This window comes from Mobula hypostoma, chromosome 3, assembly GCF_963921235.1.
Source record: "Mobula hypostoma chromosome 3, sMobHyp1.1, whole genome shotgun sequence".
NCBI lineage: Eukaryota > Metazoa > Chordata > Chondrichthyes > Myliobatiformes > Myliobatidae > Mobula > Mobula hypostoma.
In genome coordinates this window covers 231,076,520-231,094,775 of record NC_086099.1, presented here as the reverse complement: position 1 = coordinate 231,094,775, position 18,256 = coordinate 231,076,520, and the positions used below count along the sequence as shown (strand labels likewise).

General features: G+C 44.1%; 1 protein-coding gene across 6 annotated transcripts in view; it reads left to right on the top strand.

The window, feature by feature from the left end:
* The window catches only part of LOC134344616 (protein scribble homolog), a 235,861-nt gene that overhangs the window by 26,669 nt on the left and 190,936 nt on the right, over positions 1–18,256 (top strand). The window contains exon 1 of one of the 6 annotated variants that reach the window (XM_063044736.1): positions 8,764–8,881. The exons of the other annotated variants lie outside the window; for them this stretch is intronic. The gene's annotated coding sequence lies outside the window, so the exon portion shown is untranslated. Of the gene's footprint in view, positions 1–8,763; positions 8,882–18,256 lie in introns of those variants that run through there. 6 annotated transcript variants of the gene reach the window in all.

The window sequence follows — 18,256 nt, the reverse complement described above, 5'->3', positions numbered from 1 at the left end:
TTGTCTTAGTCCTTCTGTAACCCCTCTACTTCCTCAAAACCACCTGACCCTCCGCCTGTCTTCATATTGTCTGCAAACATATCAATAAAGCCATCAGTTCCATCATCCAAATCATTGATAAATAATCTGTCCCAACACAGATCCCTTTGGTGCACCACAGCATCAGGTAGTCACCATGTGCCATCCAGAAAAGGTTCCCTTTATTGCCACTTTTTGCCTCCTGCCAATCAGCCACCTTTTATCCATGCTAGAATCTTTCCTGTAACAGCATGAGCTCGTGGCCTTTTAAGCAACCTCATGTGTGGCACCATGTCACTGCCTTCTAAAAATTTAAGTATACAGCATCAACCGATTCTCCTTTGTCTATTTTTTTTGTTGTTTCTTCAAAGACTTCCAGCAGGTTTGTCAGGCAAGATTTTCCCTTGAGGAAACCATGCTGACTACAGCCTATTTTATCATATACCTCCAAGTGCCCTGGGACTTCAACCTTGATAATGGACCCAAACATCTTCCCAACCACTGAGGTCTGACTAACTGAAAGATCATTTCTAATGCCTCCACAATCTCTTCAGCCACCTCTTTCAGAACCCTGGGATGTGCACCATCTGGTCCAGGTGACTTATCTACCTCGAGAACTTTCAGTTTCCCAAGAACCTGCCCTCTAGTAATGGTAACTTCAGACACTTCATGCCCCCTGACACCTAGAACTTGCATACTGCTCGTGTCTTCCACAATGATGACTGATGCTAAATACTTATTCAGTTCGTCCACAATTTTGTTGATTCCCATTACAACCTCTCTGGCATTGTTCATCAGTAGTGCAATATCCACTCTTGCTTCTCTTTTACACTAGCTTGCTTTTGTATTCCATTTTTACCCTCTTAGTGTCTTTTCTAGTTGCCTTCTGTTGGTATTTGAAAACTTCCCAATCCTCTAACTTCCCACTAATTTTTGCTGATTTTCCCAATCCACCTGCATATTGAAGTACCCCATGACTATTGTAACATTGTCCTTTTGGTACACATTTTCTATCTCCCATTTGTTGACCACATCTCTATTACGACATAGAAACATAGAAAACCGACAGCACAATACAGGCCCTTCGGCCCACAAAGTTGTGCCGAACATGTCCCTACCTTAAGGCTGATTTTTACTTGAGCTTCAAATGTACGCTGTAGATACCGCGTACCCTACGCCGTAGGGTGACGTGCACCTCCCCAAGATTGTAACACAGGTGTCGCGGCGATGCAGACTGCAACAATTGTGATTGGTTCGCATGGTAGCATCGCATTTCCTCATACGCATTTCCGGTTGCTTTTCTCCGCCATGACTGTACACTGATGCGAAATAAATGGTTGGAGACGATGAACCAAATCGTCAGATCTAATTGCTGATATCCGAAAATATTTGAAATGCATTTCCTCGTCCATGCCTCTCATGAAGAAACTGAACACAATGGCATAGAAACCCCACCGCCAACTAGCGTTTTGGCGGTGAATTGCAGAGCGATATAGACACAACTACGCATGCTTGCTATGGTGTAGGGCTACGCAAAAGTATAAATCAGGCCTATGGCGTAGCCCGTATACATAAGTATAAATCAGCCTTTAGAAATTACTAGGCTTAGCCATAGCCCTCTACCTTCCTAAGCTCCATGTACCTATCCAAAAGTCTCTTAAAAGACCCTTTCTGGGGACCAAGCACCTTTGCTGCATCCTTAACAAGCAGGACTTCCCAGTGGCCAAACATTTCAATTCCATTCCCCACTCCCATTCTGATATAGAAACATAGAAACATAGAAAATAGGTGCAGGAGTAGGCCATTCGGCCCTTCGAGCCTGCACCGCCATTTATTATGATCATGGCTGATCATCCAACTCAGAACCCAGCCTTCCCTCCATACCCCGTGACCCCTGTAGCCACAAGGGCCATATCTAACTTCCTTTTAAACATAGCTAATGAACTGGCCTCAACAGTTTGCTGTGGCAGAGAATTCCACAGATTCACCACTCTCTGTGTGAAGAAGTTTTTCCTAACGTCGGTCCTAAAAGGCTTCCCCTCTATCCTCAAACTGTGACCCCTCGTTCTAGACCTCCCCAACATCGGGAACAATCTTCCCGCATCTAGCCTGTCCAATCCCTTTAGGATCTTATACGTTTCAATCAGATCCCCCCTCAATCTTCTAAATTCCAACGAGTACAAGCCCAGTTCATCCAGTCTTTCTTCATATGAAAGACCTGCCATCCCAGGAATCAATCTGGTGAACCTTCTTTGTACTCCCTCTATGGCAAGGATGTCTTTCCTCAGATTAGGGGACCAAAACTGCACACAATACTCCAGGTGTGGTCTCACCAAGGCCTTGTACAACTGCAGTAGTACCTCCCTGCTCCTGTACTCGAATCCTCTCGCTATAAATGCCAGCATACCGTTCGCCTTTTTCACCGCCTGCTGTACCTGCATGCTAAATGTTGGTCCATGGCCTCCTCTACTACAATGATGCGGCCTCTTTTGGTTTGGAGAAGCAACACCTCGTGAATATTGATTTCTCTAACTTTTGGTAACTTTCACCTCCCTCTTCCTCTTCCATTGGCCACTCAGGCTTCCCTCTTCCCTTCTCCTTACCTACCACCACCCCCGTGTGCCACCTCTCCATCCCTTTCTCCCATGGTCCACACTCCTTTCTTCTCCAGCTTTTTGCCTTTTGTACCCAACACCTCCCAACTTCCTTATTGCATTCCCTTTACAACCCCCACACCCAACCTAGCTCCACCTCACATGTTCTAGTGTGTACTTCTTCCCCTCTCCCACCCTCTCCGACACCTTGTTATTTGGCCTTCTTTCCCCTTCTTTCCAGTCATGATAAGGGGTCTTAACCTGAAATAATGTCTGTTTATTCATTTCCATACAGCTAGTGCTGTAAAGCATTTCACTATCCGCTACACAACTGTGCTGCCCCTTGCTGCTGACAGTGGAGGGTGTTGTAAATTCTGTACTCTGCACACCCATTAGTAATGACAGTGCATGTTTAGAAGAGGAAGCACTTGTCGGTAAGGCCTCACCGTGTGCTTGGCAGTGATGTCACACTCTGTGTGGGCTTTAGGTATGCATGGTTCCCTTTCGTGGGTTAGAATTTGTGAATTTCCTCTTTTGATGTTTTAGGAATAGTGGTATCCAGGTATTGGGTGAACTCAATAGAGAATGTTTTGGTTCTCCATATTTAAATTATTTTAATCCCTTTGAATAATGAACTTGTTTTTCACAGTGGGCGTGTGGGGTTGCTGTGTGCCTGAATTATGATTGTAAATGTGATCTGTACACATTGTCCTGAGCCGGAATTCCCCAGAGTAACTTTGCTCCAACAATAACTGCTTGCTGGCACCTTGGGAGGAGGGAGTGAACTGTTTGTTCATCTAGTCCGCTCTAATATAGCCCGTGGCCCTTCCATGGTCAAGGTTGTGCTACGTATTCAGTGGTGCTGTGATTCATCAGACTCAGGTTTAATATCACCAGCAAGTGTTGTGAAATTTGTTGTTTGCAGCAGCAGTACATAACAAAAACTATAAACTACAGTAAGAAACATGTATAAATACATATATCTGTGTGTGTGATATATGTGTGTGTATATATGGTCAGGTCACTCGTCTGAGTGCTACTGGTACCATGTAACCCAGTACTACCTGTCTCATGGTCAGATGGCCAGCGACTAAACCGGCTCCCCTGCCGGGCTTGCCTGGTGAGGAGGGTGGCTAGACATCCTGCAGGATGAAAAATAAGACTTGTCAAAGGGTGGATGAGCCCTCTCGTAGGGTCAACGGCCATCTAGCAAACACACGCCGTGAAGTGAGGAAAGGGCATCCCTTGCATCGAAGCTTGGTCTGGCCATTCACTGCAACAGAACTTCCCCCAGCCGTCTTGGACGAGGGATGTCGAGAGGGTGGGTCTGGACCTATGCAACCCCCTACTCACCAAAAATCCACTCACGCACATGCTGTTCCTTTCTGAGGAGCCGGGTACCACCCCACCATCTGACTGAAAGGAACCATCATCATCCTATAGGATGGAGAGCCGGAGAGATGTTTATATCTCGGAGGCCTCCTTCAGTCGGAGCTGACCATGGATGTTGTGTCCTAGCTGTCTAGCTACGTAAGCCTGGACAGTATGATATGGAGAGCAAGCTGTTGTCTGTGTAGCAGGCTCCCTCTCTCCACGCATTGATGAATCCAAAGGACCAGCAGAGACCAATACAGTTTGGGACCAGCAGCGTTGCAGGTGTTGCCAGGCAGCACTGAAACTCAATGTAGGATTACCGTAGAGACTCCAGATCTGGATTTTTCCTTTGGGGCTTATTACCGAAGCCTTCCCCGTGCAAGTTAGCAAAGGTTTGAGATCAGAGTTTTCATTCTGCTAGATCATCTGCCCAAAGCAACTGGTTTTAAGGTGCTGGTAACCCGCCTTTTGCCTTTTATCCTCTCAGTAGAAACAGCTCCACTGGGCATAGTAGCTAAGCCACATGTGAAGGCAAAGAGCTGTTCTTGATTGTCAGAGTCTATTGGAGCTGCATGCCATTGGGGGTGGTAATATATATTTGCGTGTGTGTGTGTGTGTGTGTGTGAGTGTGTATGTGTGTGCAAAAACAGTGAGGTAGTATTCGTGGGTTCATTGTTCATTCAGAAATCTGATGGCAGAGGGGAAGAAGCTGTTCCTTCAGGTTCCTGTATCACTACCTTGATGGTAGCAGTGAGAAGAGGGTATACCAAAAGGGCAATGTTACAATAGTCATGAGAGATTTCAATGTGCTGGTAGATTGGGAAAATCAGGTCAATAGACAATAGGTGCAGGAGTAGGCCATTTGGCCCTTCGAACCAGCACCACCATTCACTGTGATCATGGCTGATCATCCACTATCAGTATCCAGTTCCTGCCTTATCCCCATAACCTTTGATTCCTCTATCTTTAAGAGCTCTATCCATCTCTTTCTTGAAAGCATCCAGAGACTTGGCCTCCACGGCCTTCTGGGGCAGAGCATTAAATATATCCACCACTCTCTGGGTGAAAAAGTTTTTCCTCAACTCCGTTCTAAATGGCCTACCCCTAATTCTTAAACTGTGGCCTCTGGTTCTGGATTCACCCATCAGCAGGAACATGCTTCCTGCCTGCAGCGTGTCCAATCCCTTAATAATCTTACATGTTTCAATAAGATCCCCTCTCAGCCTTCTAAATTCCAGAGTATACAAGCCCAGTCGCTCTAATCTTTCAACATATGACAGACCCGCCATCCCGGGAATTAACCTTGTGAACCTATGCTGCACTCCCTCAGGTCGGTGCTGGATAACAGGAGGGGGAATTTCTAGAGTGTTTGCAAGATGGCTTGTAACTTGTAGGTTGAGTCGTTGGTGAGGAAGACAAATGCAATGTTTGCATTCATTTCAAGAGGGCTAGAATATAAAAGTACAGTTGTAATGTTGAAACTTTATAAAGCACTGGTGAGGTCTTAATTGGAGTATTGTTAGCAGGTTTGGGGCCCCTCATCTTCGAAAGGATGTGCTGAAACTGGAGAGGGTTCAAAGGAGATTCATGAAAATGATTCCAGGATTGAATAGCTTGTCATATGAAGATTATCTGATGGCTCTGGGCCTGTATCCACTAGAATTCAGAAGAATGAGGGGTGACCTCATTGAAACCTATCGACTGGTGAAAGGCCTTAATATACTGGATGTGGAGAGGATGTTTCCTATAGTGAGAAAGTCTAAGACCAGAGGATACAGTCTCAAAATAGAGGGGCGTCCTTTTAGAACGGAGGTGAGGAGGAATTTTTTTTAGCTAGAGAGTGGTGAATCTGTGGAATTCTTTGCCTCAGGCAACTGTGGAGGCCAAGTCTTTATTTATATTTACTGCAGAGGTAGATAAATTCTTCATTGGTCAGACCATGAAGGGATACGGGGAGAAGGCAGGAGATTGGAGCTGAGAGGAAAATTCGATCAGCCATGCTGAAATGGTGGAGCACTTAATGGGCTAAATGGCCTAATTCTGCTCCTATATCTTATGGTCTAATGGCATGTCCTGGATGGTGGGCTTCCTTAATGATGGATACCTCCTCCTGAAGGTGGCCTAGAAGTTGGAAAGGCAAGTGCCATGGTGAATCTCTATAGATTTTTCTGATCCTGTGCAGTAGCTCCTCCAGTCTGACGATGCTGTAGCCAGTTAGAATGCTCTCCATGATATATCTGTAGAAGTTTACATCTATAAAGGTTTATATATTGTGTGTGGCACCATGGTGCTTCATAAGAATATAAGAACATAAGAAATTAGGAGTAGGCCATTCAGCCCTTCGAACCTGTTCTGCCATTCAATATGATCATGACTAATCTGGCCATGGACTCATCTCCACCTTCTTGCCTTTCCTCCATAACTCTTAATTCCCCTACTATGCAAAAATCTATCCAACCTTGTCTTAAATATATTTACTGAGGTAACCTCCACTGCTTCACTGGGCAGAGAATTCTGCCGATTCACTACTCTCTGGGAAAAGCTATTTCTCCTCATCTACTCCCACCAATCTTGAGGCTATGTCCCCTAGTTCTAGTCTCACCTATCAGTGGAAACAATTTTCCTGCCTCTATCTTATCTATCTCTTTCATAATTTTATATATTTCTATAAGATCTCCTCTTGTGCTTCTGAATTCCAGCGAGTACCCAGTCTCAGGGACATGGGCTCTTTGTGAGAACTACACAGATCGAAGGCCTGAGAAGGACTTGGAGCTCTTTTTACCCTGTATTGACAGGTTAAATATTAGCTTTCAGGTTTCAGCTGTGGCTTATTTGATCAGTTCACTCCTGCAGGTTTGAGTACGATGAACCTCCCTGTTCAGGTGACCTATGTGTTGGCTCTGGTTTGGCAGTGTATCCTGATGTGGTTTTGATTGTCTGAACTATATGGAAAAAGAAGCTGTTGATGCTGCAGGTCAAAGATTGGAAAAAATGTTGAAAAGACCCAAGTGGATGAGGAGAGAGAAGTGAGTTGAAATTTTAGAGTACATCAGAGGTTATTGGGGTGGAGGTTGCCCAGTGGTCAGAATTGTGTGATGGAAGACAGAAATGGTGAGTGAGCACAGTGGTAGTGGGTCAGTGATACCACTCATTTATTCCCTTCTTATGCCAGTATCCATGGATCAGTGCATTTGGTACCCTCGGCAATGAGCAAAGAATTCCAGAGGCTCTATACTGGCTTCAAATAGTAGTTCTTCCTTCTCTGTATTTAGCTGAACCACATCTGAATTGCATCATTAGAAAGTATGAGTGGGGACCACGGTAGTGCAGTGGTTAGCGCAGTGGTTAGCACAGTGGTGTCAGAGTTTGAAGTTCAAATCTGTCGTCATCTGTAAGGAAGTTGTATGTCCCCCTCAGGGAATACATAGGTTTTCTCTGGGTGCTCCAGCTTCCTCCCACAGGACAAAGACGTACCGGTTAGGAGACTGTCATTGTAAATTGTCCTGAGATTAGGCTAAACCACCACTTGCTAGGTGGTGTGGCTTGAAAGGCCAGAATGGCTTACTCTGCGATGTATCTCTAAATAACTTACTAACTATAAAATGATTAGCTATCAAATACTGTGCATTGACATGGCTCTGTATACTCATGACCTTAAAGTTAAATTCTTTACTAAGGTCAACATACTTTGTCACCTTAGAATCAGAACCAAGTTTGTTGATCACTGTCATGTCATGAAATTTCGCTTAGCGGTGTAGTGCATTATACAAAATAAACTCTTAAGCTTTAATGTATATAAGGAGTCCAAAAAGAGAACAAAAATAGTGAGGTAGTGTTCATAGGTTAAATGTCTTAAAACAATACTGCTGACTGAAGTACTGTAGATTTCAGTTGTAGTAATACAAAACAGGAATATTTGATGATTCCTTTTGGAGCTGTACGCAAAGAGTCGCTACTTTCTGGCAGCATCTTAAACCTTAAATACAGTTTTCTCCAGTGATCAATCACTCAAAGGAAGACCCAACTGTAGAGTTGGTCAGTCCTCTTCGCCATTCCCTGCAGGTTGCTAAAGCTTGGATCCAAAGCATTCCTTTCACACAGACACCTTCCTCTTGGTGCTACCATCTGTATGTAAGTAAGCACATTTGAGCTTGACAGGTGGTTCTGAGGGGGGAAAATCCCAAGTCCCTTTGCAATTCAGATTTTCTCCTCATTTAGAAAATAGTCTGCACATTTATTTCTACTACCAAAGTGTATGACCATGCACTTTCCAATATTGTATTTCATTTGCCACTTTCTTGCCCTTATAATCGTAACTGCACTCACTTGTCTTCCCTCACACCCATCAACCTCTGGCACACTGCTAGTGTCTTCCACAGTGAAGGCTGATGCAAAATACTCATTTAGTTCATCTGCCATCTCCTTGTCCCCTGTTATTATTTCTCCAGCCTCATTTTCTAGTGGTTCTATATCCACTCTAATCTCTCTTACATACTTGAAAAAGCTTTTACTGTGCACTTTGATAATGTGTAGCCCCTGGTAAGCCTCAGGCTCGCTCAGCTCGCTTTCGTCTGGGGGGAGCAGCCTTCGGCCCCGCCAAACTGGGTAATCAAGTTTGTGTGGAGGCTGTGTGATGTACCCCACCCCGCCAAATAACAGACAGTACACCAATTGCGATTAAATGATTACACTTTATAGCTCTTACTGGAACTAGGTAATTAATAGAGATAAAATATAAAAGGAAAATAATAGGCGCCAAACTTATCAAAGTTCAACCACTTCATGCACAACAGTTGGAGCTCAAGTAACGGAGTCTTCTTTCTACCATTCGATCCCCTCTGACCACCTCGACCCGCCGCCTTGGAGCAACCACGGTGGTCAACCAGGCGCTCCACGTGAGTCTGTCTTCATCTCCTCTCCTCGCCGAAGACCCTGGGCCTCGGATTCCCGCCCAGGGTCACAGCATCGTGTCTCCTCTCTCTGTCCCCATCGCGCCTTCTCCCTCAAAGCCTGCGAACAATAGCTTACAGACACACAAGAAAGAATAACATCTATCCCAATTGGTTAGCAAATGAATACAATTCTCTTTATAACCCAAACAAGCTGCTAGAGAGAGAACTTTCTCAGCAGTTATTATTACAGAAAAGCCATTTTTCGTATAACATAACAAAGAAGCCATTTTGTTAGCCTTTGCAATAACATAAAAGAAGAAACCGCTTACAAATGTTTGCTAGCTTGCTTTCATATTTCATCTTTTCCCTCCCAATGATTCTTTTAGTTGCTTTCTAGTTTAAAAAACTTCAGAATTCTCTATCTTTGTGCCAAGTTTTGCTTTTTTGTATGCCTCTCTTTTGTTTTTACATTAGCTTTGACTTCCCTTGTCAGCCACAGTTATACTATTTTGCCATTTGAGTATTTATTCATTTTTGGAATACACCTATCCTGCACCTTTCTCATTTTTCCCAGCAACGTCTCCTTCCAATTTACTTTGGCCAACTCCCCTCTCATACCACTGCAATTTCCTTTACTCCACCGAAATACTGCTACGTCAGACTTTACTTTCTCCCTGTCAAATTTCAATTTGAACTTAATCATATTGCAATCATTGTCTCCGAAGGGTTCTTTTACCTTAAGCTCCCTAATCGCCTCTGGTTCATTACATAACACCCAATCCAGTGTAGCTGATCCCCTAGTAGGCTCAACGACAAACTGCTCTAAAAAGCCATCTCGTAGTCATTCAGCAAATTCATTCTCTTGATATCAATTATGAATCTGATTTTTCCAATCGAATGGCATTTTGAAATCTCCCATGATTATCACAACATTGTTCTTTTGACACTCCCTAATATCCTGAAGTGGCCAAATCAGAGTCTAGACCACAAATGAATTGAGAATTTGTGGCTAGATTTGAAAAGCGCTGTTCACACGTGATCCCCATGCAATCTGATGGAGCTTGAGCAGCTTTACTTGGTAGAGTGCTGTATGCTGTTTTGTCATTGTTGTTGATGAGGACAGCCACTGTTGTGTCATCAGCAAACTTGATGATTTGGTTTGAACTCTATCTAGTTGTATGTTGAACATAGAACAGAGAAATCTACAGTACATTACAGGCTCTTTGGCCCACAATGTTCTGCCAACCATGTAACCTACTCTAGGTACTGCCTAGAATTACCCTCTGTTTTTCTAAGCTCCATGCATCTATCTAAGATTCTCTTAGAAGACCCTATTTTATCTGCATCTACCACCGTTGCCGGCAGTGCATTCCACACAACCACCACTCCCTGTGTGAAAAACTGACCCCTGACATCCCATCTGTACTTACTTCCAAGCACCTTAAAACTATGCCCCCTCGTGTTAGCCATTTCAGGCCTGGGAAAAAGCCTCTGACTATCCACATGATCAATACCTCTCATCATCTTATACACCTCTATCAGGTCACCTCTCATCCTCCGTCGCTCCAAAGGGAAAAGGTCAAATTCACTCAACCTATTCTCATAAGACACACTCTCCAGTCCAGGCAACATCCTTGTAAATCTCCTCTGCACTCTTTCTGTAGTATCCACCTTCTTCCTGTGGTGAGGTGACCAGATCTGAAGACAGTACCCAAAGTGGGGTCTGACCAAAGTTATGTATAGCTGTAACATCACGGCTCTTGAACTCAGTCCCATGGTTGATGAATGCCAACACACCTTATGCCTTCTTAACAACACTGTCAACCTGTGCAGCAGCTTTGAGTGTCCTATGGACAGGGGCCCTAAGATTTCTCTGATCTTCCACACTGCCAAGACTGTCACCATTTATATTATATTCTGTCTTCAAATTTGACCTACCATAATGAACCACTTCACACTTATCTGGGTTGACCTGCATCTGCCACTTCTCAGCCTAGTTCTGCACCCTAATGATGTTGTGCTGTAACCCCTGCCAACCCTCCAGACTATCCACAACACCCCCAAGCTTTGTGTCATCAGCAAACTTACTAACCTACCCTTCTACTTCCTCATCCAGGTCATTTATAAAAATCACAAAGAGGAAGGGTCCCAGAACAGATCCCTGTAGAATACCTCTGGTCCCCGACTGTACTTAAGCCCATTGATGCTGCCTGGCCTGCTGAGTTCCTTCAGCATTTTATGTGTGTTGCTCGGATTTCCAGCATCTGCATATTTTCTCTTGTCCATATAAACTACATCCACTGCTCTACCTTCATCAATGTGTTTTGTTGCATCGTCAAAGAATTCAATCAGACTCATAAGGCACGACCTGCCTTTGACAAAGCCATGCTGACTATTCTTAATCATATTATGCCTCTCCAAATGTTCATTAATCCTGCCTCTCAGGATCTTCTCCAACAAATTGCCCACCACTGAAGTAAGACGCACTGGTCTATAATTTCCTTTCTTGATCAAGGGAACAACATTTGCAACCCTCCAGTCCTCTGGTACTTCTCCCATCCCTATTGATGATGCAAAGATGAAAATATCACGGATCTTTGAGCAACCCACTGATTTAAACTTAGCTGAACCTACCAACTGGTCAGTCTTTGGACTGTGAGGAAACTGGAGCACCCGAAGGAACCCCGCGCGTGAATGGGAGGGAACATACAAACCTGCTTACAGAGGACTCTGGAATTAAAATCCAAACTCTTGACACCGAAGCTGTATTAGTCACATCACAAGGATCATTGCCAGAGGCTCAACAATGGGTCTATCTCGTCCAGAACCGCTGACTTATCTAACTTAATGCTTTTCAAAAGGTCCAGCACATTCTCTTTTTTTAATGTCTATATGCTTAAATGTTTCAGTCCGCTGCAACTCATCCCCACAACTGCCAAGGTCCTTTTCCTTGGTGAATACAGTCATGCATCAGCAGCGGGCTGACTGTGCTGGTGCTCAGCATGATGGAACTAGAGATGTTGCTGCCAACGTGGACTGACTGTAGTCTTTCTATCAAGAAGTCACCGATCCAGTCCAAGAACATAGTGTAGCGGTTAGTGTGACTATTACAGCTTGAGTGTCAGAATTTGGAGTTCGGTTCCAGTGTCCTCTGGAGGCAGGTTTGTACATTCCTTCCCGTGTACGCGTGGGTTTCCTTTGGGTGCTCTGGTTTCCTCCCATAGTGCAAAGACATACCAGTTGGTACGTTAGGCTAGTTTTAAATCGGTAGGTTGCTTCGAGCTGTGACTCAAACGTCTGTTAGATTTTCATCGCTACATAAAATAAAATAAATATGAGGTGTTCTTCTGCTTTGTGTTTGTAATCACCATGGCAGTTGGTAAGGTAAGGAGAGGCGGCTGCCGATGTAATTGAGAAAGTTGTAGTGATGTGTAACCAGGAGCTCAGGTTTGGCAGTTGTAAAGCATTGGCCCACTGTGGACCTGGTCTCCCTGACATACAAGAGGTCATATCGTGAGCACCAGATGCAGTGGGCAAAGTTGGCAGAGCTGTGGGTAAATATCTGCCTGTTCTGGTGTGAGGGAGCTCATCATTGGGGTAAGTCCCTTTAACTCAGGTCCTCAAGTCCCGGCCATATCTTTGTAAAGTTTCTCTGTACTCTTTCAATCTTATTGACATCTTTTCTGTTGGTAGGTGACAGGAACTGCACATAATACTTCAAATTAGGCCTCAGCATTGTCTTAGCATCCCAATTCCTGTTCTCATTACTTTCATTTCTAAAGACCATTATGCCAAAAGCTGTCTTTACGATCATATTTACATGTGATGCAACTTGCAAAGAATTATTTCCCTGCACAGATCCATTGAATTCCTCTGGGAGATTGTTTGTTGCTCCACATTACATCGCCTGTAGTTTCTTGTGTCCCCTTCTCTGTTCTGTCTGGGAAAGGGAAAGGGTGAAAGCAGGCATGTGTGAGATGGAGAGAAGTTGTGTGTAATTACCTCTATTCGGGTTGATTACAGCAAGTCTAAACCCATTTCACAACACAGTTTTTATACTGCCATACAGATGAGTCTCTGCCAAATTGGGGCTTTATTAGCATAATATGCAAAAGCACAAAAAGCAAACACACCTCACCTGTTCCCTGGGCAAAGCTTCCTCTCTCCTCTCACCCACTCCACTGTCCTCTCTCTGCTCTCAGTCTAACCTGCCCTCTTGTTTCTGGCTGTGCTCTTTCTCCTTTCTGTCCACTCTGCCCACCCCTCTTGGGTTACTCTGTGGGTGTGTGGTAGGAATGAACACAATTGTTAGGTGTGTATTTATTCTGGCTTGAGGCTTCAGGGAAGCTTTGCATAGTAATGTAATATTTGTTCAAAAGCTGTGACTCATCGGTGTGTAAATGCAATAGTTGTGTAATTGGTGCATCTCGTTGCGTTTCCACTGGGTAATTCAATTTGCTGATATCCTAGCATTCATCAGCCACTGAGAGATTAACTAGACAGCTTCAGTTCAGTCACTGGTACAGCCTGATATCTGAAGCGGACACCAATACCTCTGCCTGTGCCATCTACCTTCCAGTTCTCCCATACCTTCCCACATCTTCCCACATCAGAATCAGAATCAGGTTTACTATCACCGGCATAGGACAAGACCATAAGACAAAGGAGCAGAAGTTGGCCATTCGGCCCATCGAGTCTTCTCTGCCATTTTATCATGAGCTGATCCATTCTCCCATTTAGTCCCATTCCCCCGCCTTCTCACCATAACCTTTCATGCCCTGGCTACTCAGATGCCTATCAATCTCTGCCTTAAATCCACCCAACGACTTGGCCTCCACTGCTGCCCGTGGCAACAAATTCCATAGATTCACCACCCTCTGGCGAAAAAAATTTCTTCGCATCTCTGTTCTGAATGGGCGCCCTTCAATCCTTAAGTCATGCTCTCTCGTACTAGACTCCCCCATCATGGAAACAACTTTGCCACGTCCACTCTGTCCATGCCTTTCAACATTTGAAACATTTCTATGAGGTCCCCCCTCATTCTTCTAAATTCCAAGGAATACAGTCCAAGAGCGGACAAACGTTCCTCATATGTTAACCCTCTCATTCCCGGAATCATTCTAGTGAATCTTCTCTGTACCCTCTCCAACGTCAGCACATTCTTTCTTAAATAAAACTGCCCACAGTACTCCAAGTGAGGTCTTACCAGCGCCTTATAGAGCATCAACATCACATCCCTGCTCCTATACTCTATTCCTCTAGAAATGAATGCCAACATTGCATTCGCCTTCTTCACCACCGACTCAACCTGGAGGTTAACCTTAAGGGTATCCTGCACGAGAACTCCCAAGTCCCGTTGCATCTCAGAACTTTGTATTCTCTCCCCATTTAAATAATAGTCTGCCCGTTTGTTTCTTCTGCCAAAGTGCATAACCATATACTTTCCAACATTGTACTTCATTTGCCACTTCTTTGCCCATTCTTCCAATCTATCCAAGTCTCTCTGCAGACTCTCTGTTTCCTCAGCAGTACCTATCTTCATATCATCATATATCATATCATATCATCAGCAGACTTGGCCACAAAGCCATCTATGCCATAATCCAAATCGTTGATGTACAATGTAAAAACTAGCAGCCCCAACACGGACCCCTGTGGAACACCACTGGTAACCGGCAGCCAATCAGAATAGGATCTCTTTATTCCCATTCTGTTTCCTGCCAATCAACCAACGCCCTATCCACGTATGTAACTTTCCCGTAATTCCATGGGCTCTTATTTTGTTAAGTAGCCTCATGTGTGGCACCTTGTCAAAGGCCTTCTGAAAATCCAAATATACAACATCCACTGCATCTCCCTTGTCGAGCCGACTTGTAATTTCCTCAAAAAATTGTAATAGGTTTGTCAGGCAGGATTTTCCTTTAAGGAAACCATGCTGAGTTCTGCCTATCTTGTCATATGCCTCCAGGTACTCTGTAACTTCATCCTTGACAATTGACTTCAACAACTTCCCAACCACTGATGTCAAGCTAGCAGGTCTATAATTTCCTTTTTGCTTCCTTGCCCCCTTCTTAAATAGCGGAGTGACATTTGCAATCTTCCAGTCCTCCGGAAGCTGCCAGAATCTATCGACTTTTGAAAGATCATCGCTAATGCCTCCGCAATCTCCACAGCTATTTCCTTCAGAACACGAGGGTGCATTCCATCTGGTCCGGGAGATTTATCTACCTTTAGACTATTCAGCTTCCTGAGTACTTCCTCTGTAGTAATTGTGACTGCGCATACTTTTCTTCTCTGCCACCCTTGAGTGTCTGGTATATTGCTGATGTCTTCCTTAGAGAAGACTGACGCAAAATACTTGTTCAGTTCCTCTGCCATCTCCTTATCTCCTATTACAATTTCTCCAGCATCATTTTCTATCCATCCTATATCTACTCTCACCTGTCTTTTACTCTTTATATACTTGAAAAAGCTTTTAGTATCCTCTTTGATATTATCCATGATCGCAAATGATCATGGAAGATGATCCCAAAGGACTGGAAGATTGCAAATGTCACTCCACTCTTAAAGAAGGGAGAAAGGCAAAAGAAAGGAAATTATAGGCCAGTTAGCCGAACCTCAGTGGCTGGGAAAGTGTTGGAGTCTATTAGTAAGGATGAGGTTTCGGGGTACTTAGAGACTAATGATAAAATAAGTCAAAGTCAGCGTGGTTTCTGTCAAGGGAAATCTTGCCTGACAAATCTGATTTTTTCGAGGAAGTAACAAGCAGGGGGGACAAAGGAGAGGCAGTGGGTGTCAGTTACTTGGATTTTCAGAAACCATTTGATAAGGAGCCACACATGAGGTTGCTGGACAAAATAAAATCCTATGGCGTTATAGGAAAGAATCTGGCTTTGGTAGAGGAATGGCTGACAGGCAGGTGGCAATAAAGGGGGCCTTTTCTGTTTGGTGGCCAGTGACTAGTGGTGTTTCTCAGGGTCAGTATTGGGACCCCTGCTTTTCATATTGTTTGTCAATGATTTGGATAATGGAAGTGATGGCTTTGAGGCAAAGTTTGTGGATGAGGTGAGGATAGTTGGAAGGGTTGTTTGTGCTAAGGAAGCAATGCAATTCCATCAGGGCTTAGACAAATTGGACGAATGGGCGGAAAACTGGCAAATGCAATACAGTGTTGTGACATGTACGATCACGTATTTTGTTATGAGGAATAATAGTGCGGACTATAATCTAAATGGGGAGAAGATTCAAACATCAGAGATGCAGAGGGGCTTAGTCCTCGTCCAAGACTCCCAGAAGGTTAATTTACATGTTGAGTCTGTGGTAAAGAAGGCAAATGCAATGTTGCCATTTATTTCAAGGGAAATAGAATAGAAGAACATTAGAAATAGGAGCAGGAGTGGGCCAGCTGGCCTGTCGAGCCTGCTCCACTGTTCAATAAGATCGTGGCTGATCTGATCATGGACTTATCTCCATCTAAAGCCTTTTCCCCATAACCTTTAATTCCCCTACTATGGAATAAAATATGCAACCTTGTCTTAAATATATTTACTAAGGTAGCCTCCGCTGCTTCATTGGGCAGAGAATTCCACAGATTCACCACTCTTTGGGAAAAGCAGTTCCTCCTCACCTCCATCCTAAATTTACTCCCCTGAATCTTGAGGCTATGTCCCCTAGTTCTAGTCTCACTACCAATGGAAATATCTTTCCTGCCTTTATCTTAGCTAACCCTTTCATAATTTTATGTTTCTAGAAGATCTCCTCTCACTCTTCTGAATTCCAGTGAGTACAGACCCAGGTGACTCAATCTTTCCTCATCATCTAACCCCTCATCTCATCTCTGGAATCAACCTGGTGAACCTCCTCTGCACTGCCTCCAAATCCAGTATACCCTTCCTCAAGTAAGGAGACCAGAACTGCATGCAGTACTTCAGTGCAGCCTCAGCAATACCCTGTACTTAAATGCTCTCCCTGCGCTTAAATTCTACTATTGAAGGCCAGTATTCCATTTGTCTTCTTGGTAGCCTGCTGCACTGCAAACCAACCTTTTGCGATTCATGCGCAAACACTCACAAGTCCTTCTGCACAGCAGCATGCTGCAATCTTTTCCATTTAAATAATCTGTTCTTCCATTTTTCCTTCCAAAGTACCAACATTGTACTCCACCTGCCAGTCCCTTTCCCACTCACGTAACCTATCTGTATCTCTCCGCAGGCTCTCCTTATCCTTTGCATAATTTGCTTTTCCACTCAATTTAGTGCAAACTTAGATACACTACACTCGGTCCCCTCTTCCAGATTGTTAATGTATATTGTGAACGGTTGCGGGCCCATCACCAGCCCCTGTGGCACACCGCTCACCACTGATTGCAACCAGAGAAACCCCCACGTATCCCAATTCTCTGCTTTCTATGAGTTAATCAACCCTCTATCTATGCTAATACATCACCCATCTATGCTAATACATCACCCTCAACTCCGTGCATCCTTATCTTATGGTTAAGTCTTTTATGTGACACCTTATTGAAGGTCTTCTGGAAATCCAAATAAATGACGTCCATCTATTCCCCTCTAACCACTGGGCTTGTTATATCCTCAAAGAACTCCAGTAAGTTTGTCAAACAGGACCTGCCTTTACCCAATTCATGCCTCGTCTGAATGATGGATCCATTTCTTTCTAGATGTCTCGCTATTTCTTCTTTAATGAAAGCTTCAAGCATTTTCCCAACTACAGATATCAAACCAACTGGCCTCTAGTAAACCTGCCTTTTGCCTACATCCTTTTTTGAACAGTAGTGTGACATTTGCCATCTTCCAATCCGCTGGGATGTGCTCAGAGTCCAGAGAATTTGGTAAATTCTCACCAAAGCCTCTACTATAACCTCTGCCATTTCTTTCAGTACCCTGGGATGCATTCCGTCAGGACTGGGGAACTTCTCTGTCTTTGTATTGTCAACAGTTTTGGGCAATGCGCACAAAATGCTGGAGGAACTCAGCAGGCCGAAACATCGGCTGTACTTTGTTCATAGATGCTGCGTGGCCTGAGTTCTTCCAGCATTTTGTGTGTGTTTCTCGTATTTGCAGCATCTTGTTTGGGGTTGACATGTAGGGAGTGTCTGGCAGCTTTGAGCCTCGCTGGAATTTAGGAGAATGCGCGAGGATCACATTTGAAACCTACTGAATGTTGAAAGGACCAGATAGGTCCTTTGACTGTGACAACACATCCTTTCTGAAATATGGGGCCCAAAACTGTCGACAATACTCCAAGTGTGACCTGACGAATGTCTTTGAAAGCCTCAGCATTATCTCCTTGCTTTTATATTCTGTTCCTCTTGAAAGAAATGCCAACGTTGCATTTACCTTCTTTACCACAGACTCAACC